General features: G+C 32.6%; 1 long non-coding RNA gene across 1 annotated transcript; it reads right to left on the bottom strand.

The window, feature by feature from the left end:
* Positions 1-1050: 1050 nt before the first annotated feature.
* LOC136270931 (uncharacterized) lies at positions 1051-3704 on the bottom strand. Its single transcript, XR_010708796.1, has 2 exons — positions 3422-3704; positions 1051-1188 (listed from the first exon to the last, which is right to left on the bottom strand). It is a non-coding gene; the product is annotated as an uncharacterized lncRNA (long non-coding RNA).
* Positions 3705-23100: the final 19396 nt, after the last annotated feature.

Raw genomic sequence — 23100 nt, 5'->3', positions numbered from 1 at the left:
TTCCATTGAGGTTTAATAAAAATATGGCCATTTAAGTGAACCCACCATTTCCAATTTCCTTTAGTAAACACAGATTTATAGGGTTCTCCATAGTAAAACATCTTTACCTGACCTTTTAGAGGTCAATTGTTGTTCAACCACCTTTAAAAAGAAATCGTATTCAATACAACATACATCTACATGATATAATCATGATAAAAAGCTTCACATCACTTAGAAATGCCCTTACATGTATATCCCCCCCCCCCCCATCTTTTGATTTTCACAAAAAGTAATGGTTTGAAATGTTTTACCTAATTTTATGAAACTTGTGGCAATTTCCTTGAGTCATTTCTCACACATATTTGAAGACAATCATCACTGATTCTAAAATTTGATCTTTATTTGTTCATTGTATGATTTGTACCATTTTAATTAACAAATAGACAGCTGTCCTGCTTGTGATTTCTTGTTTACATGAAAAAAGTAAGCTAACAATCATATTTAGTGAATATCTAATCTATTCTGATTTCTAGTCTCCTTCTAACCATGCTAAAACAGTAAGTTACAACCTACAAGTTAGACATCTGCCTTAAATTAAAATTAAATTCAAACACACCCAGGTAGCTGGAGACAGATCGAGTTGATTTCAATGAAAAATGTTCAAATTTGACATGTTTTTCTACTTTTCTTATGCATATATACCTTAGAAAGGTAGAAATAGGTTGTTTCTTGTTCATTGCAAAAGTAATTATCATAACAGATGTTATTTCAAAGTCAAATGTACATTTACATATCCTACATGTAATCTTAATGCAGACAATTGGAAGGGGGGGGGGGTTGATTTTTCAATTATGTAAACACATCTTAATATCTTTATGAAATAAAAAATAAAGGAAACATAATTGCATATTTTTATTGAAAAACAATTTTTCACAACAATTATGATTTCTTTAAACAGCCTTAATTTTGTTTTTCATAATTTCTTATCAAACACAAACCACAACATGGCATGATGCTTTCTTAAAGTTCCATTATTGTTTTTGCATTATCCGATTTAATTTGAATTACCAGTAAATAGTCTGTAGAACACAAGGAATATGCATGTGGGTAGAGGTGACAGGTTAACCTCAAGAGCTGATCCACTATAATCAATAGGTACCGGTAAAAGCCATGTGGTGCCATGAGGTAACAAGAGTCCGTTTTGAGCTGAAATAAAACAAAAATTAGCTGTGTTTACATACATGTACTAGTAATAGCTGTGTTTACATTAACATATACATTGTATTTCTGGAAAAAATACACCGACCATGCAGTGTAATAAGTATGACATATCCCAATACATGACATAACATTTAGGCAATATTAAAAAAAATTCTTAGGCATAGACACTTATCAAATTGAAAGAGAGATTGAGAGAGAGAGAGAGAGAGAGAGAGAGAGAGAGAGAGAGAGATAGAGATAGAGAGAGAGAGAGAGAGAGAGAGAGAGAGAGAGAGTTTATTACTTGTAGTGCAACAGTCAATATCTCAATTCGTAAATTACAAAGGATTACATGTATTACCCATCCGAACAGCGTCAAGGTACATGTATTAGCTTCTGGTATACCATGTTTTATCAATTCTACTGGTTTGTTTTTTTGCAAATAAATTTAGCAATGGTTTTGTTTCTTTTCTTATAAATTACATGTTTTAAAATATACTATGTGTAATACGCATAAAACATGTACGAGTAAACTTAATAAAGAATTTTTAATAGATTATATTTCACAGAATGTGGTACATTACATGTATGTCAATCTTTATAAAACTAGCGTATATTTCGTGCGCCATAAATTGAAAGTTTTTTGTAAATATCATTTAGCTTGCATGGTAGCTATATATGGTCTAACCCAAATTTTCTTCATAAAGCTACAGCTGTATGTACCACATATATGTTTTGTCACAAGTATGTAAATTTTAAAAAAAAATACCCGAATTCCAACAGTTGAAAGTAACTCTGATAAGTTCATTGTGTTTTGTCTGTGCATATATTATTAGTCTCCTGCAACAGCAAACAATCAGTGGTAACCTAAATCCACTAATAAGAAAGTTTGTGGTTTAGGAGCGGGTAAATTGTTTATGCATAATGTAGCTGACACTGACTTAAATGCGACGCTGTCAAGAAAACCTCACCAAATAATATCAAGAAACATAAATATTCACTTAAATGTATTGTGTTGTAAAGTTAATGTTTTTAACACTTATTGCATCTTCCAAAACATGTGATGACTCTTAAGATCATCTGTTATACATGTATATCTGATATATATGTACAAGATGGGAGAAATAATGACGGAACAGACTGGGATTCGAACCTGGGCCCCCTGAATCTCTAGTCAGGTGCTCTAGCTACCAACTGAGCTATTTGGCACTGGTATTCAAACCAGTCTGACTGTCACATATATAAAGAATTATTTAAACAATGGTCTTAAATAAAATGTCTGTAATTAATCAATATTGGCGTACAATCAGTTATCGCCGAGTACCATTTCTCACCAGTGCATTGTTACGTCATTTTATCAACACATAAAATTATATATGAAAATATGATGTAACAATGCACCAGCAAGAAATGGTCCTCGGCGAGAACTGCTCGCACGCCAGTACTGCCAGTAGTCAGATTAAAAAAAGAGAATATAAGAATTACATTTAAAACATTAACAAGGACAATTTAAGTACACATCATAATTACTTAACAAGAAAAATCATGTGAACTGGTACGCATAGTTCTAACTTGTAACCTACATGTACAAGTACATGTACCGGGTACCCGTTGGTCTGCTAAACCTCTCTAATGATACAATGATCGGCATCATAAAAATATTAAAGTCATGTTTTAACTCTGAAGTATACAATTTATTTACTTGATGTTATGTCTACAGGGTATTCATGTCTACATTTAAAGTCTTCCGCACAAGAATATATCATGTGTTTCTAATTAGACCCTGCTTTGAATTTTGAGTTGAAAATTCACAAACTGTTTTTTTTTTTAAATAGATAAATTTGGTCATCCTTTCCAGTCTCCCATGAACCTCGAGCGAGAAATATTTGTAACTTAATACGTGATGCACATAACATAAGAAAATCTATGTACTAACTATATTTGTATACTGTATGTATGACTTTCGCCACATGTGGATTTTGTCAATAAATTGAATTGTAATTGAAACAAAATTCTGGTAAAAAGTAAAGAAAAAAACAAGTAAAAGGTAAACATTTGGGATTCAACTCTGTTAAAAGGATTTATATTGTCTGAACTAACAAAACAACATACATCAGTGACAGTGTGCACGTACTTACATGTACACATCTATAGACTAAATGTTAACTAGTTTACATGCTGACATTTTAACCACTAAAGACAAGAAAGTTCAAACTTTAAAATGAGTAAAAAGACTTACCTTCTTCAGTAACATCCACATAAATCACATTTTTAAATGTCCATCTTTTTTCTGTTATTACTCGTAACTCTTATCAGCTTATCAACAGCTGATCAATGTAAACGTAAACATCTGCCGACAGTAGGCCTACTGTCAGCTGACTGTGACTGTCAGAATTTCCTCGTAAACGATTCAAACAAGAATGAAGAATATATCCCTCCTTAATATACAAATACGAAGTAGTGTACATGTTAATGTGCTTCACTGTGGATTGAAAGTGCACGTGAACGTACAACATGTACGGCGAAAAAATACACAACTTCTCTTCTGCGTTTCGGCATCCATGGGAATGCCGGAAAAAATGTACCCAGGAGAAAACGTACCGAGGAGAAAACGTACCCGGGTACGTTTTCTCCAAGAGAAAACGTACCCTATGAAAATAATAAATAATGGTTTTCACAGACATTCTTAAATGAAACAAAATAAAATATACCATGAACATTTGTATCATTTGTTGCTATTGTTCTTAAATGCATACAATAATTTGTAACATACACACACACGAACATGGCCTGAGCATTTGAATTAGTCAACAATTAATCCACCATGAACGGAACCGTTAAATAATTAGTTTTTATTGCAATCTCATTTGGAGAACTAAATGATGAGTATCTGAAGAAGTCGATATCGCGTTTTTTTTAAACATTTTTTAAAAAATTATCTATAAAACAAAGTTGCTTAAATAAAACCAAGTCCAAGTCTTTTAAATACTTGTTTGATTCATATATATGGAAAGTACTACGAGATGTAACATTGAACAGTCAATTTGCTTTGAATATATTTCTATACATCTATGCATTGAAATATGCTTAAAAGTAGCATTTGAAAATTATTTAAAATATTAAAAACTATTAATTAGTATAATTATGGTTTTCATAGGGTACGTTTTCTCTTGGAGAAAACGTACCCGGGTACGTTTTCTCCTGGAGAAAACGTACCCGTTAAATTGGGTACGTTTTCACCTGGGTACGTTTTCTCTTGGGTACGTTTTCTCCTGATACCATCCATGGCTCTGTCTTTCCTATAATGCCGTTCGTCGCTGTTTATATTTGGGGTTACAGGCAGGGGCGCCGACAGCGATTTGTTCTGCGCGGACACATAGCACGTTTAAATAAGTTGTTGTGTATGTTCATTGCATTTATAAATGATTTAGATAAACAGAATAAAACCGTGAAATTTGATCAGAACAATAACAAATGCTACGCCCGGAAGCGGCATTGTTCGCTTGTGTGTCTATGTAGACAAAATAATAACTCGTTCATGTACGATTCTCGCATATTTGTTTATGAAATTACAAATAAATATAGCACAGAGCTTGTTTAATTTCATACCAAATGACAAAATCTAATTTATTAAAAGTAATCTATTTAATTTTTTTTTCATAAAATGATAATTTTTTTAGCTATCAGAAAAAACGTTTATGGACTGCTGACCCCTAATTATAGGGGCCAGCCCTTTTTTCTTAATTTTAAATGAAAGCTCTTGTTATTCTAAACAACTTTTGTTCTATGTGTTTTAAAAAAATATTTTTAGTTTAAAAGTTATAATACAAAAAGCAACAAAATTTCAGCCTCGAAAAAATCTTAAACTTTGGCGACAAATAGCTCAAAAACTAACAAAGAAATTACCAAAATGTTCATGCCAGCAAAACTATAAAATGTTACCGACAATTTCGCCAAATTTCATGCATTTATCATCTGTAGTTCCCGAGATCAACTCTGGACAAAAGACCCCTCAATTTTCAATTAAAGGGCAAAAACTCATAACCGGAAGTGAATTTGAAAAATTTGAAAAAAAATGTTCGAGAAATCTCGTGCACAAAATTTGCGGGAAAAAAAAATAATAATAAGAAACAGTAGAATAACAGAAGGGTTTTCCGTTGAAAACGGAAAACCCTAATAAAATAATAATGAAAAGAAAACGAAGAAAAACAAGAGGGTCTTCCGTTAGAAACAGAAGACCCTAATAAGAATAATCTTATTCCCGCACAATAATAGAAAGGTCTTCCGTTGGAAACGGAAGACCTTAACTAGCCAAAACTGATCTTACCAGCAAAAAAAGTAAAGAAATCGTAATGTTAATCCATGCTTTTGATAAGAATAAATCTTTTAACACCCCCCTCCAATTCATCGACTGTACCCGTAATCTGTACACACACAGAGGAATCACGCAGACACCATTACTAATCCTTCACCGTATACAGTTCTACTGTAATAGCCCTAACATTGTAATATTATTGCATTGCATAAACAAAACGAATTTTTCAAAAAATGTTAAACAAAATAGGGGTTAGCCCTTAATTTTTCGGGTTTGGCTTTTTGTGTACACACGTGAGTTGATATACCCCAAAATGAAGGGGGTTGAAAATGCCGCAATGGAGTCTAAATTTGAAAAGTTCTGTAAAATCCCAATGCAAAAAGAGTAAATGTGAAATCATTAAGTATTGTCCATAACGGACCCTAGTCATCAACAATTACTTACCCGAGGCATAAAAATACTCTGGTATCATGCTGTGTCCATCATACGGTAAGACTTTAGCTTTGGGGGTGTATGTTTTCATTTTAATTGAAGAGTTTGGTACAGACCGGTACGATTATTACCACAAGAAATAATTATTTTTGTGTATACTTACGAAAGTCAATTGCGCTAAGTGAATCAACAAATTCATGGAAGGTGCGTTCCATTGATCTTTGATCATAAGAACAAGATGAAAACTCAAAGAACGTGAGACCAGGGACTTACTAATGTATCTTATTATAAGCTTATCTTTTAAATTGATTGGTGAGCTAGCGCTGTAGCCATCATAAAACACAGAAGCAGATTTCTAAAACATTGGTTTATATTTTTAAATAGGAAGGCATAGTGGTGAACTGGAATTGTACATAATCATTATGTATCTATCGTAATTTCAATTTCAAAGTGAAAATTTTCAAGAACCATTGGTACTGTTTTGTAGCAATTGTATCTTCTCAGGCCTTTCCGTCAAGCTCGGAAAACATATCAGAAGTTGTTTTCCGAGCTTGGAGTTCAAGATAAAGCTAGCTATTTATTATAATATTGAAAATAACTTTGCATAATAAGACATAAGCTACTGTTACTTTTTGACATGTACAATAAAACAAACAACTTCATGTGAAAATGATAAAACGAAATTCAAATGGTACAGTTTATCTTCAGTAGTACAGTATTCCCAGAATCCCCTACTATGGAGTCGAGCATGCGTATTCCAATGAAAAAGACTAACGTAGTACGTAGTAACGTAGCTCGAGAGCGCTAGCAATTATACCTCATTATAATACTTCTGCATAACGTTCTAGACAGTCACGTGACAGGGCAATAAAACTTCATATTTCCTTGTCATCGTCATATTTTTGCATGTCATTAAAAAGTGTCATCCTAATGCGTGGGGGTGGGGGGGGGGGTTGGGATGGGGGGGGGGGGGGGCTGGCATAGTATATAACTTCAATTTCAATCCTAATTTTCTTATCCATATCAATTTTTTACATCCTCAAAAAAGTGGGGGGGGGGGGGGCAACTCCATGATAATTCAATTTTTTATATGTAAATTCTAAAAAATTTGTTGCTGTGAGAAAAAGTGGGGGACCAGGCCCGATGCTACATGTACGTGCCTGATATTATAAATTTTCCTGTCGTTCGGTATAATAAACAATTTATTGAATGAACGTTTGGGATACTTGCATGTATATGAATATGAAAATTTATTCCCCAGAAAATCATATTTTCCTTAGGCGTTGCCAGCGGGTAAATTGTTTATGCATAATGTAGCTGACACTGACTTAAATGCGACGCTGTCAAGAAAACCTCACCAAATAATATCAAGAAACATAAATATTCACTTAAATGTATTGTGTTGTAAAGTTAATGTTTTTAACACTTATTGCATCTTCCAAAACATGTGATGACTCTTAAGATCATCTGTTATACATGTATATCTGATATATATGTACAAGATGGGAGAAATAATGACGGAACAGACTGGGATTCGAACCTGGGCCCCCTGAATCTCTAGTCAGGTGCTCTAGCTACCAACTGAGCTATTTGGCACTGGTATTCAAACCAGTCTGACTGTCACATATATAAAGAATTATTTAAACAATGGTCTTAAATAAAATGTCTGTAATTAATCAATATTGGCGTGCGATCAGTTATCGCCGAGTACCATTTCTCACCAGTGCATTGTTACGTCATTTTATCAACACATAAAATTATATATGAAAATATGATGTAACAATGCACCAGCAAGAAATGGTCCTCGGCGAGAACTGCTCGCACGCCAGTACTGCCAGTAGTCAGATTAAAAAAAGAGAATATAAGAATTACATTTAAAACATTAACAAGGACAATTTAAGTACACATCATAATTACTTAACAAGAAAAATCATGTGAACTGGTACGCATAGTTCTAACTTGTAACCTACATGTACAAGTACATGTACCGGGTACCCGTTGGTCTGCTAAACCTCTCTAATGATACAATGATCGGCATCATAAAAATATTAAAGTCATGTTTTAACTCTGAAGTATACAATTTATTTACTTGATGTTATGTCTACAGGGTATTCATGTCTACATTTAAAGTCTTCCGCACAAGAATATATCATGTGTTTCTAATTAGACCCTGCTTTGAATTTTGAGTTGAAAATTCACAAACTGTTTTTTTTTAAAATAGATAAATTTGGTCATCCTTTCCAGTCTCCCATGAACCTCGAGCGAGAAATATTTGTAACTTCATACGTGATGCACATAACATAAGAAAATCTATGTACTAACTATATTTGTATACTGTATGTATGACTTTCGCCACATGTGGATTTTGTCAATAAATTGAATTGTAATTGAAACAAAATTCTGGTAAAAAGTAAAGAAAAAAACAAGTAAAAGGTAAACATTTGGGATTCAACTCTGTTAAAAGGATTTATATTGTCTGAACTAACAAAATAACATACATCAGTGACAGTGTGCACGTACTTACATGTACACATCTATAGACTAAATGTTAACTAGTTTACATGCTGACATTTTAACCACTAAAGACAAGAAAGTTCAAACTTTAAAATGAGTAAAAAGACTTACCTTCTTCAGTAACATCCACATAAATCACATTTTTAAATGTCCATCTTTTTTCTGTTATTACTCGTAACTCTTATCAGCTTATCAACAGCTGATCAATGTAAACGTAAACATCTGCCGACAGTAGGCCTACTGTCAGCTGACTGTGACTGTCAGAATTTCCTCGTAAACGATTCAAACAAGAATGAAGAATATATCCCTCCTTAATATACAAATACGAAGTAGTGTACATGTTAATGTGCTTCACTGTGGATTGAAAGTGCACGTGAACGTACAACATGTACGGCGAAAAAATACACAACTTCTCTTCTGCGTTTCGGCATCCATGGGAATGCCGGAAAAAATGTACCCAGGAGAAAACGTACCGAGGAGAAAACGTACCCGGGTACGTTTTCTCCAAGAGAAAACGTACCCTATGAAAATAATAAATAATGGTTTTCACAGACATTCTTAAATGAAACAAAATAAAATATACCATGAACATTTGTATCATTTGTTGCTATTGTTCTTAAATGCATACAATAATTTGTAACATACACATACACGAACATGGCCTGAGCATTTGAATTAGTCAACAATTAATCCACCATGAACGGAACCGTTAAATAATTAGTTTTTATTGCAATCTCATTTGGAGAACTAAATGATGAGTATCTGAAGAAGTCGATATCGCGTTTTTTTAAACATTTTTTAAAAAATTATCTATAAAACAAAGTTGCTTAAATAAAACCAAGTCCAAGTCTTTTAAATACTTGTTTGATTCATATATATGGAAAGTACTACGAGATGTAACATTGAACAGTCAATTTGCTTTGAATATATTTCTATACATCTATGCATTGAAATATGCTTAAAAGTAGCATTTGAAAATTATTTAAAATATTAAAAACTATTAATTAGTATAATTATGATTTTCATAGGGTACGTTTTCTCTTGGAGAAAACGTACCCGGGTACGTTTTCTCCTGGAGAAAACGTACCCGTTAAATTGGGTACGTTTTCACCTGGGTACGTTTTCTCTTGGGTACGTTTTCTCCTGATACCATCCATGGCTCTGTCTTTCCTATAATGCCGTTCGTCGCTGTTTATATTTGGGGTTACAGGCAGGGGCGCCGACAGCGATTTGTTCTGCGCGGACACATAGCACGTTTAAATAAGTTGTTGTGTATGTTCATTGCATTTATAAATGATTTAGATAAACAGAATAAAACCGTGAAATTTGATCAGAACAATAACAAATGCTACGCCCGGAAGCGGCATTGTTCGCTTGTGTGTCTATGTAGACAAAATAATAACTCGTTCATGTACGATTCTCGCATATTTGTTTTATGAAATTACAAATAAATATAGCACAGAGCTTGTTTAATTTCATACCAAATGACAAAATCTAATTTATTAAAAGTAATCTATTTAATTTTTTTTCATAAAATGATAATTTTTTTAGCTATCAGAAAAAACGTTTATGGACTGCTGACCCCTAATTATAGGGGCCAGCCCTTTTTTCTTAATTTTAAATGAAAGCTCTTGTTATTCTAAACAACTTTTGTTCTATGTGTTTTAAAAAAATATTTTTAGTTTAAAAGTTATAATACAAAAAGCAACAAAATTTCAGCCTCGAAAAAATCTTAAACTTTGGCGACAAATAGCTCAAAAACTAACAAAGAAATTACCAAAATGTTCATGCCAGCAAAACTATAAAATGTTACCGACAATTTCGCCAAATTTCATGCATTTATCATCTGTAGTTCCCGAGATCAACTCTGGACAAAAGACCCCTCAATTTTCAATTAAAGGGCAAAAACTCATAACCGGAAGTGAATTTGAAAAATTTGAAAAAAAATGTTCGAGAAATCTCGTGCACAAAATTTGCGGGAAAAAAAAATAATAATAAGAAACAGTAGAATAACAGAAGGGTTTTCCGTTGAAAACGGAAAACCCTAATAAAATAATAATGAAAAGAAAACGAAGAAAAACAAGAGGGTCTTCCGTTAGAAACAGAAGACCCTAATAAGAATAATCTTATTCCCGCACAATAATAGAAAGGTCTTCCGTTGGAAACGGAAGACCTTAACTAGCCAAAACTGATCTTACCAGCAAAAAAAGTAAAGAAATCGTAATGTTAATCCATGCTTTTGATAAGAATAAATCTTTTAACACCCCCCTCCAATTCATCGACTGTACCCGTAATCTGTACACACACAGAGGAATCACGCAGACACCATTACTAATCCTTCACCGTATACAGTTCTACTGTAATAGCCCTAACATTGTAATATTATTGCATTGCATAAACAAAACGAATTTTTCAAAAAATGTTAAACAAAATAGGGGTTAGCCCTTAATTTTTCGGGTTTGGCTTTTTGTGTACACACGTGAGTTGATATACCCCAAAATGAAGGGGGTTGAAAATGCCGCAATGGAGTCTAAATTTGAAAAGTTCTGTAAAATCCCAATGCAAAAAGAGTAAATGTGAAATCATTAAGTATTGTCCATAACGGACCCTAGTCATCAACAATTACTTACCCGAGGCATAAAAATACTCTGGTATCATGCTGTGTCCATCATACGGTAAGACTTTAGCTTTGGGGGTGTATGTTTTCATTTTAATTGAAGAGTTTGGTACAGACCGGTACGATTATTACCACAAGAAATAATTATTTTTGTGTATACTTACGAAAGTCAATTGCGCTAAGTGAATCAACAAATTCATGGAAGGTGCGTTCCATTGATCTTTGATCATAAGAACAAGATGAAAACTCAAAGAACGTGAGACCAGGGACTTACTAATGTATCTTATTATAAGCTTATCTTTTAAATTGATTGGTGAGCTAGCGCTGTAGCCATCATAAAACACAGAAGCAGATTTCTAAAACATTGGTTTATATTTTTAAATAGGAAGGCATAGTGGTGAACTGGAATTGTACATAATCATTATGTATCTATCGTTATTTCAATTTCAAAGTGAAAATTTTCAAGAACCATTGGTACTGTTTTGTAGCAATTGTATCTTCTCAGGCCTTTCCGTCAAGCTCGGAAAACATATCCGAAGTTGTTTTCCGAGCTTGGAGTTCAAGATAAAGCTAGCTATTTATTATAATATTGAAAATAACTTTGCATAATAAGACATAAGCTACTGTTACTTTTTGACATGTACAATAAAACAAACAACTTCATGTGAAAATGATAAAACGAAATTCAAATGGTACAGTTTATCTACAGTAGTACAGTATTCCCAGAATCCCCTACTATGGAGTCGAGCATGCGTATTCCAATGAAAAAGACTAACGTAGTACGTAGTAACGTAGCTCGAGAGCGCTAGCAATTATACCTCATTATAATACTTCTGCATAACGTTCTAGACAGTCACGTGACAGGGCAATAAAACTTCATATTTCCTTGTCATCGTCATATTTTTGCATGTCATTAAAAAGTGTCATCCTAATGCGTGGGGGTGGGGGGGGGGGATGGGGGGGGGGGGCTGGCATAGTATATAACTTCAATTTCAATCCTAATTTTCTTATCCATATCAATTTTTTACATCCTCAAAAAAGTGGGGGGGGGGGCAACTCCATGATAATTCAATTTTTTATATGTAAATTCTAGAAAATTTGTTGCCGTGAGAAAAAGTGGGGGACCAGGCCCGATGCTACGTGCCTGATATTATAAATTTTCCTGTCGTTCGGTATAATAAACAATTTATTGAATGAACGTTTGGGATACTTGCATGTATATGAATATGAAAATTTATTCCCCAGAAAATCATATTTTCCTTAGGCGTTGCCATCGGGAAAATAAATCTTCATATCTCCCTCACAATCATGCAATAAATGTATATTGTTTCTTTTCTTATCGATACCGTGGTCATTTATTTTGAACACACATTTTTATCAGTGCATACATGAGCTATATATTTTTTTCACTTTCAATAAATGATTATGCAAAACATTTCATTTTATCTAATTAATGACATGTACAATGGATATTCTGAAAATTTTATGCATCGTCTAATTCAATGTTTGTGACACAATGACTTAAGATGCACTTTATTTTTTATTATACTTCAATATAATTATTCTACATATCGCGTCATCTGATTGGTCTAGAAAGTAACGCGACAGGGGGAACAAGTCGTGTCTCCCGGGGAATGAATATCATATTCCAACTCTTCAGAAACCCAGGGATTTTTCTTTCCAAAAGTATAAAAAAAAAAGCCGATCTGAGCCTACTTATACGATGTCGACAAATATGATTGTAGTCTGTCCCAAGTTATTGCTTCCATCACATTTCGATGATTTTTACACATACCTGTGAAAGAAGTTCACTTGAAATCGATGAAATGGAAAATATCTTCAGTGAGAAATTATCCTTTTTCACAGCTAGCTCAGAAAAGTTTACAGGGAGGAAAACAAATCTGACGGAGATTTATAATGGGAAATGTTTACATCTTTTCTCCATTCGGAAGTACTCGGGACAACTCGCGCAATTTTTCAACGTTATCATCCGGGCTTATTAATGGCTGATGCAATGCCAAATCTCCGTAGACTTTCTATTTTGGGATGTGTATTGAAACCTGAAGCGGTAGAGGGGGCGTTTTAAAACAGATAATATGGACATTTTCCCTATTAGTGGATGAACGTAGTTTGACCACAAAGGTATTTATTATTATCGAAATATCAAGCGAAAAGTGGTGGAAACAAATATTTGGGACAGAGTATAAATAAAAAAAAATATATAATCATTTTAATTCTCTGTATATCACAAAAACCAATTAAAGTAAACTATCTATATGATTCGAATTTATAAAAGAAAAGAGAGACAATAACATAGAAAACCAAATAATCAGGACCTCATTGCTTTTGAAAAACTACGATATCCCCGGGAATTATGTTTTTTCTTGGGAGAATAAAACTTAATATATTTCTCTCACTTTTATGCAATAAATGAATAATATTTTACTTTTTTTTTTTTAAATTTAATTATCTAACAAAAAGTGCTCATACATGTACCAGTGACATGTGCGGTTCCAGAATACTTTTCCCGAGGATGGTTCCGAGGGACAACTGTGTTCGCCAGGGGGAATCTGAGGCTTATTTTCGGTTTTAATAGGTGAATTAAATAGATTTCTTCTTGAAAATCAAGATAGGACATTTACAGCAAAACATATTGGATAAAGAGTTTTATCAACATTCAAGCTTTGGTTGGAAAATAAGAAAATATAGCATCATAAATTATTTTTATAATTAACGAAGAACATTTAAACCTTTGTTACAATCATTCTTAATTAAATCGCATCTTATTGCAATGCGGAATTAGAATTAGCACTAAATTTGTTTTGTTTTAAGTATCGCGGTATGACATTTTGACTTTGTTTTTTTATCTCAAATTTGATGTCAGCAAACAACTTAATAAAATATTACTAAGTTAATTTTTGTTTGATATTGAATAAGCTTGTTAATTCAATCCAGATGTCGAATTCAGCTAATCTTTCTTACATATGCACGGATCTTTCAGGTGGGGTCCGGGGGTCTACATCCAAATTTACTTTTAATTCATAAACATAAGCATGATATTAATTCTATAAAAAGCTATCCCCCCAAAACGCAGTTACAATATCTAAATGTATATCAAATAACGGACCACCTTCTGGCGTCCCGTAAAACATAGAAATATTTATAGCAATCACGTGATAATGCACGATGTACTACCCAATTTTATTGCATTGACATGTAAACAAGAAATATACATAGTTTTTGCCTGAATCAAAAGTAGGAGGGAGATGAGGCAGACTCATACAAAAAATCTTGACAAGCAGTAAAACAAAAACCACAATTTCTCAAAATCATGAACACTTTAACTTCAATTTCACTCCAGTTTATTTTACATGCTCCCCAGAATGTAAGGGGGAGGGACTCAATGTCTATTCACTTTTTTATATGTAAGTAAAATATTTGCGTTCACATTTACGGCGTATTTTTAACAACCTTTTCTATACATGTACGTGTACTAGCATAACATTTGATTTTTTTAAAGAAATTTTGCAAACATTTAGAAGGTGGCACGGGACAGTTTTTTGTTGTTGTTGATACAATTCATTGTATCCAGGGGATGCGTGTCTTCGGAACCCTGTAACTATAATTTCCTCAGTTCTCATTCAGCACAAATACCTTTAATTCACTCTTTATAAGGCCAATCACCAATTTCCGAAGAAAATTACTAGTCAAAACCTGTACAATTTTCTACATACTGGTTTTTATAACTAATGATAATCATTAATCAAAGTACCGAAGAACTGACGGGAATTGATTTTGTCGATGTTTATTTATTTCAAAATCAACGATATGTTATTTTGCATGACAAGTACATGTGGTTTCTAATTTGTATTTGTCTTACGCACATTTTTATAATATGATTTTTTGGACTTTTTCGACATGAATGTCGAGAAACTCCCATATGAATCATGTTAAATAATATTTTAAGATAAAATTGATTCAATCAAACTATGTATCAGTAATAGAAATATTTCTCGAATAATGTGTGGATCTAAGCAATATTGAACTCTAGTCTCGCCCAACCAAACGCTCGGCGGACACCGTATATCTCCGACAAGCAAGAGAGAATCTCTGCTTGTCAGAGATTTACGGAGACAGCCATGCGTCGAGTTGAACGAGACTACATTGTTTATTGAACTCTGGCGTAGGAATACATACGACTACAAAAAAATCTAAATTGTTTGTTCCATTTAAAATCTGACTATTTTCAAGGTATTTATAAATAAGTTTCCTTGAAAAACAATGCTTTAGCATACATTACATCGAATTTATCAATTGTTTTCAAGAATTAACTAAGTCTTGTCAGCAGCGATGATTTGTGCTGAGGTCCAAACACTGTTTCACTTTCGATTTGTCTGAGTAACTGCATAGGAGAGTTGATTAAAATCAAATCCCAAAAATCATTTCATGAATTTTAGCAACACTCATAAGCTTTCAAGTACAGCAACTCTCAATTAAAAAAAAAAATGACGGGTAGTTTATCCGAAACTGTCCCTTGATACCTAAGGCGTCTTAAATTTTCCATACACAGACATAAAATTTGATTTGTGTGTGATATTTTCTTCCCTCCAAGTTGACCAAGGTTTTTTTTCAAACATTTCGCGGCCATCTTAGCATCCTTTTCCATACACAGACTTCAACTTCGGTTTGATGGATACTTTCTTCCCTCCAAGTTGATTAAGAATTTCGCAAGTAGAGCACATTGCTTCTCGAAAAATTTCAATTTGCTCTAGCGAAATATATTTATCCTTTTCTTTCAGATATTGAGTATATAAACGTTCACTTGATCCAATTTCCTTTAGCTTTTTTGCCAAAGACTTCGGAGAAGTATAATCCAATGTGCTTAAGAAGGTTTCCTTGGGTAAATATTCACTTGCTTGGGGTGGACCATTTATAACCGGTATGATGCTTAAATTATATGCATACAAGTTAAACACCTTTTCTGTTGAGTAATCTGTACAAATACTGTTCTCGAAGGCGAAATAAAACTTATAATCCCTAGAGAAATTCCTCAGACACTCATTCATGTTGGGATTATGAATCCCACACTTTCTCTTTCCACATGTTCCAAACGTATCTATTTCAATGTATTTCTGCAATTCTTTAATGTATTTTTCCCGACGAGATGGCGTAGGACAATGACTAGCCATCCAAACACCGAATTTTTTCTTCTGACGAAAAACCTCAGAATAGTTTCTTTCTATACTTTTGTCCAGTCTGATAATTTTACCGTACGGTCTGGAGATATCAACAGTTCTCTGATAAGACATGATCCATTCAAATGCATTTTGCCAGGCAGAATTTGGCCAGACTGTAAAACGTTTGTTTTCTAGAGTATTAAAAACCCAAACCTGTGATGCAATCTTCAGAGGAGGAGTTTTTGGAAGAGTTCGATGCGTAAAAATCACAATACTACTTCTGTTGAGATCAGAATTATCTGTTGATAATATACAATTCACTCCTTCATTTTGACATTTTTGTCTTTTGAAATTTTGCACAAAATTCTTCAAATAGGAAGGAAAATTGTACCATAAGATCACAACAGTGTTTACATTCCTAGATAAGTTTCCACTAAAGGATGATGTGGGCTGTTCTCTATTTGTTGTTCTCCTTTCTGTAGCAGAATGATAATAACTGGAGAGTCTTTCGTCTGACGATAGAACATAGCTCAGAATGAATAAACTAAGTAGAACTGTAATGATGAGTAAAAGGAATCCTTTGGTTTTAGCATTCATTGAAGAAGAACCTAAAAACAAGGTTATTCAGATTTATTTTTTCATCAAACATTCTCTTGATTTTTTTTTTTTTTTTTTTGCCAACCATTTACCCTAAACATTCGTAAGGGGAACAATGAAAATAATTTGTAAAGATAAATAGATAAACTATAAAACAATTCTGTTAAAAATGATTTAACTCCATTGCTGATTTTTACAAGTAAAACAGTCGCATATATTAATAGAAAACATATCAAAATATTTTCTGCCAGACGTGATACTTAAAGGGGAAGGAAAATCAAATACATATTTTATTTATATCAATAAAGTATTGTAAAACGTCACATGTAGTCATGCTGTTTTGAAAATAAACTACATAATCAAGCTATAATGCACGTTTGAAGCTAGAGAAACCGTATTTACTGGCTGACATGATGTAAAACTCTTTTGTATTAAAAAGCAAAAAGAATTGATTTTGACGTCAAACCATCCATTCCGGTTTGGTTTTCATAAACAATGTACACTGTGCTCTGAATAAAGTGCTAACTTGTGCCTTTCTTTTATTCAAGTAATCGACTGAAGAAAATTGATCATGTTTGGGTTCACACGTCAATCTAAAGAATAAATACATGCATGCATACATATGAAATATTATGCATTTTTATGAAATGAATGTCAGTTCAACTTGTTAATTTCCTATCGTTAGGACTGCTGTACATTTGTGACGCATTATGACACAGTTCATTGATTTATCACCATTAAGTGGCGATCAGCCGCTGGCGATATTAACACAACAGTCAATAATGAATACAAAAATTTATACCATTTGGCCTGGCAATTTCAACACCGTGCAAATGACGTATAACAATTGTAATGCTTGTGGGTCAAGGACTATGCACGACGGAAACGTTGAATACACATAATACCGATATTTTCCTGTTTTAATTGTGTTTCTAGTCAAAATTAAATCTAGGGTTATAGGGGTCGAATGACATACCCAAAAAAAATGCAATTTTCAAATCTCCAAATCTTGAAATCTAAACCCTCAACTTCACTCAACTGAAGCTGTTTTAACAAAACCTAAACCGGCAAGTGTCACCTTCATTATCAATTTAAAACAGAAGGCAATTCACTAATAGGAACGAAAAACTACTTATTGTGGTGCTATTTTTCACTTTCAAATAACTAGGTCGATGACATACGTTTTATGCTAGTTACCTCTGAATGTTTGTCCACCATTTTCAAGGTTTTCTTTATTTTGTAATTATTAGAAATAAATTGGGAAATGGTAAAATACGAATAGCTTTACTAATTTTATATTTGAATGAATCGTTTTAAAATGCCCTAATCATTAACATGGTAGTAAAGAAATATATAAGTAAATATAATATTAACATACCACAAGATGCAGCAGATACACGCTGGATTGACTGACGATGTTGAAAATGAAATACTGCTCGCAGCGCCATGATGTAACCGAGCAGAAAGGAGGCAGATGGTGATTTCAGTCGATTTATTAAGTAGATAAATAAAGCATTGACCTATAAACAAAGAAATACTACATTAGACATAAAATAGAGTTTTACATGTACATTTAATATGTTTAGTTTCTGAAATCTTTGACAATAAGCTACCGTTACTCCAGTAGTCATTTATAATATAAAAACATGTTTCGTAACAATTTAACATTTGAACATACATGTACAAACAAGTTTTAGAAATTACTATGCAGTTAAACTAACTGCAAAAATACGCTTAAGTATAAACTTTGCAATTAAAATAAAATGCCCTAATCATTAACATGGTAGTAAAGAAATATATAAGTAAATATAAATATTAACATACCACAAGATGCAGCAGATACACGCTGGATTGACTGACGATGTTGAAAATGAAATACTGCCTAATTTTATTTAGTTTGAACGGTTACTTATATCAAATAGAGAATTAAATTTATTGGATAATGAAAATAAGAAAGACCAATGAAATTAGAGAACCAATGAAAAATGAAAGACTTTACTCAGCCAACTCAATCCAGTTGCGCAGTGTAACTGGCGGTTATTTAAAATTTAAGACTGTGTTTAACAAAAACGGATAATTAAATAGATAAAACGAATGTATGTTTGATACTATCACACAACCATAAAATAATTTAAATGATATGAAAAACACATAGAAGCTTAACTTTTGCAATTACACGTACATTGCAACAGAAAGATTTTAAGAGAAAATGAAAAAATTAGTCCGAATGTCCTCTGTTTCAATCTTAATCTACCTTTGTCGGAGCGTGTCTTCCTCAAATAAACAAATCATGGATAGCAATATTGATATTTGTTAATAACGTTGTTATTTTTTGTTTTCAAAACAACTTTTGACTTCAGATATTGAACTTTGTAAAAATATTTTTTTGAAATCTCGAACCCTAAGTAAACGTAATCCTCAAGTGTATAAACATCTCATTAGAACAAATAGTTAATTGAGCATGATAGAATAGAAATTTTATAGAAGTCATACCTACAGCGTGAACAGCAGGTCCAAGATGTATAATAAAACTCAAGCTCAGATGATGTCTAATATCCCTTATAAGTTGCTATGCAGACTAAGAAAAATGGTGGCGATGTTGAAACTATAACGTTTATTTTTTTTTTATCACCTGATGTAATATGAATTGGTCATTCCATGGTGCGTTCAGCCGATCGTGACATCAGCGAAAGCGCTAAAGGTAACATGCCAGGTTTTTTATTGTCACAAATTGTACAGTTTAAAATTAATTTGACTACTTGCTTGTGGGTTTTTTCCCTGCAAAGTCGACAGCGGTTGCAACAATGTCCTCCTTGTGCTAATTTTTGTTAAACACACATCGGTATTTCAATGTACATGTAAATCTGTAAAGTTATGTAAAGACATGTAAAAGTATTTCACATTATGTTATGATTTCGGGGATAATGAACGGGTTCAATGCTTTATGTAAGGAATGAATTCAAAATTTATTAGTTTTATAAGATATAAAAATGGTCTGGCAAAATTTACGCATTTCTTATAAATTACGATATCGCATAAAAGTAATAAATATTGAATTCCTTGCTTTTTTTATTAGTCTTATACGATATAAAAATGGTCTGGCACAATTCACGCATTTCTTATAAACTACGATATCGCATAAAAGTAATGAATATTGAATTCCTTGCTTTTAATTTAAAGAGACAGTACATCTGAAAACATATGTATAAACTTCAGATTTACCAATTGTAACGTTAGGAAAAAAGAAATAACGTTTATTGTAATAGTAGAAAAAATAATAAATCCTTTCACATACTTAATTAACGTAATTATGAGCTTTCGGACATTTAAGGGTCGTTCGGAATAATCTTATATCGTTTATTTGTACCACGTGGATCTACAGTAATTGGCATGTGCTGCAGGAAACTACAAGATCTTAGTCCGACTACGGTTATCATGGTATACGAGTTTATAGGGACTGTATAAACGGAACACACTCACTTACTCGATAATTTATAAATTGTTTACCAATTTCGGTTCATTTTAAAATGAAAAGACATAAATATGTCAAATAACCCCTCAAGGGGCCTCATTTACAAAAATGAATTTAGGTTGTAGCAACTCTTATGATAAACACGAAATACACATGTTTACAAAATAATAACTGTGGTTATTCCAAATACTTTGAAAAATTATTACCTGGGAGAAGTAGAAAAGAAATATTTTATCAACAACATGATTTGGACTTTTTTATCGTAAACAACAACATTGGTAAGCCTGACAGAAAATTAAATGAAGAAAAACTACTTAAGCGAATATTTAATATAGTTAAGCTATGTTCCACATATGTTCCTTATTTCCCTAGTTCAATTCACAAGAAATCACACAACCATACATTATGAAGGTTCAAACATTTATCAAATCTTTGTTTTCAGTGCCTTCCTATCACAATTAGAGGGTATTCCACTTTCAGTCTTGACGGCATAAATGTGAAAATTTACGTAAAATTTAGTCAGGGAAACAATGTATCTAGCATTTCATTTATTTTATTTACCATTCGCTGTTTTAAAATGAAAAAAATACGCAACTAAGATTTGCTATAAAATTTGCGGAAATACTTGTAGGTAAACTTATATTCCAAATTCTACCTGAACATTCTTACGATGCAAACAACTATCAATGTTTTTGTACTCCCTTTTTAGCCAGGCTCTGCTGAAAGCAGAGTCCTGGCTTTAGGCAGGCAAATTGCCAATGTTACTATAAATAGCACAACTTCAAAAGTAAACAAAAAACCAAACAGCGTCAATTTGAAAGTAAAATCATTCTCTATACCAAATAGTTACACAAAGAGCGACGTTTTGTCAAAGGTTTTTGCATTTAAAATTTGTTTCTTTTTTTATTTCGAGAGAATTTTTTTAAGTTTTCTTATTTATAACGTGTTTTAAAAACAAGATTATGCATTTTGCATGCAATATGCGCATGAATTTACATGAACTACTTTGTTGCCCGTTGAAGAAATTGAGATTGAATATATAACGCTTGTTGCAAAATTCAAGGCAGCAACAGTTGGCTTAGGTGAGCTAAAAACCAAAAAACGCCAATATTTTCCTTATGATGCGTACTGAATCGATATAAAAATACTCTGATTTTATTTTTCAAACATGATCTAGACTCTTAATGTAAAACATCACAATTAGCATTTTTTTCTGTTTTATTTTTCCTAAAGCTCATCAAATCTCAAAGCAGCAATAGTAAGGAAATAAACATCACAGTATCTTTTAGGATTTAATTAATGTAATGCTTCCTCATTATTTCTATGTATCATATTCTAAATCGATCAGATATTGGGAAGGAAACAAAGCCCATAAGATTTAGTGGAGTTTTTTGTTTTTTTTTATACATTTGTCTTTATTTGAAGACATTACCAGTATTCAAGAGACGACATAGGTTAACGTCGATTTAGGTTGCTTTGTTTGGACTATGCTTGTTCCCCTTTTTGTTTTATGTTGAAAATATTCAGTTTAAAGTTCCCCTCAAGTATTTTGTCAGTTGCAGAGGTTTTAGATCTAAGGTTTCTTTTATCAAAGCTAAATCCATTAAATTCTATCTTTTTGAACCACTCCCATAAAGCATATTAACCTATAACTTTAGCTTTATTCTAATATAAAACACTGTGCCGGATAATTATGCCAGTGCCAAGATGGCATTTTTGCACCCGCTTAGGATTCAGTTTCCATATCTCCGTATGATAGACCATTGTCTAGAGAGTATATAACCACTTTTGTTTTTAGTGTGTTTCACCTGACAGGTGAGATATTTTCCTTTAAAAATTAATATCCCATAGGAAAATGACATTTCCTATAGGAGAATTGATTCTCCTACAGGAAATATTGACAATCCTATAGGATTTTTTAAAAGTCTTATAGGAATTATATTTCCTATAGGAGAATGGTATTTCCTGTAGGAACTTGATTCAGACATGTACTTTTCCTATAGAATATTAAGTTTTCCTATCGGATTTTATCAAATCCTACCTGAATTGAAATTCCCATAGGAAGTTCTTGTATACCGATAGGAAATTCCAAATTACCTATAGGAATATTACTTTTCCTATGGGAAGAATTATTTTCCTATAGGAATTTATTTTTGAAAGATAAATATCTCACCTGACAGGTGAGATACAATGATAACAAAGGTGGTTGTAAACTCTTTAAGCAATAGTCTATCATATGGCATATTTGAATTTTTCGATATATGCAGCTTAAGCGGGTGCAAAAATGCCACCTTGGCACTGGCATAATTATCCGGCACAGTGTTATAAATAAGGTTCAAAATATGTAACGCACATTGATGGTCATGGCACTAATTCTAATTTCTCCAGTAATGTGTATCTTTTGATAATTATATTTAAAAATAATCTTAATTTCCAAGAAAATGAAATATTAATAAATTACTTATCGGGAATACAATATACATTCTTTAATGCTGACAGCACATGTATATGATGGTAAACTTTTCCCCGAGTTGCAAGAAAATGGCGGGGAAAAAGTTCACCAACATATTTAGTACATGTTTCACACGAGAAATTATTTCTTTATATTGCAGTTATTTATCATTATTCAATGAGTTATATTTTTACAAATCAAGGTTTTATTATTTCATGTGATAAATAACAAGGCTCCAATGTCATTAATATTGAGGTCAATAATGGTTATAATTGGTCTGGTTAATGGGAGTGAAGAAAAATTTAATGAAAAGGGTTTTCCGTTCATGATTGTGCTTTACTC

This window comes from Magallana gigas, chromosome 8, assembly GCF_963853765.1.
Source record: "Magallana gigas chromosome 8, xbMagGiga1.1, whole genome shotgun sequence".
Taxonomy (NCBI): domain Eukaryota; kingdom Metazoa; phylum Mollusca; class Bivalvia; order Ostreida; family Ostreidae; genus Magallana; species Magallana gigas.
Note: the sequence above shows the minus strand (reverse complement) of the source record. Positions and strands in the feature narration are given on the sequence as shown.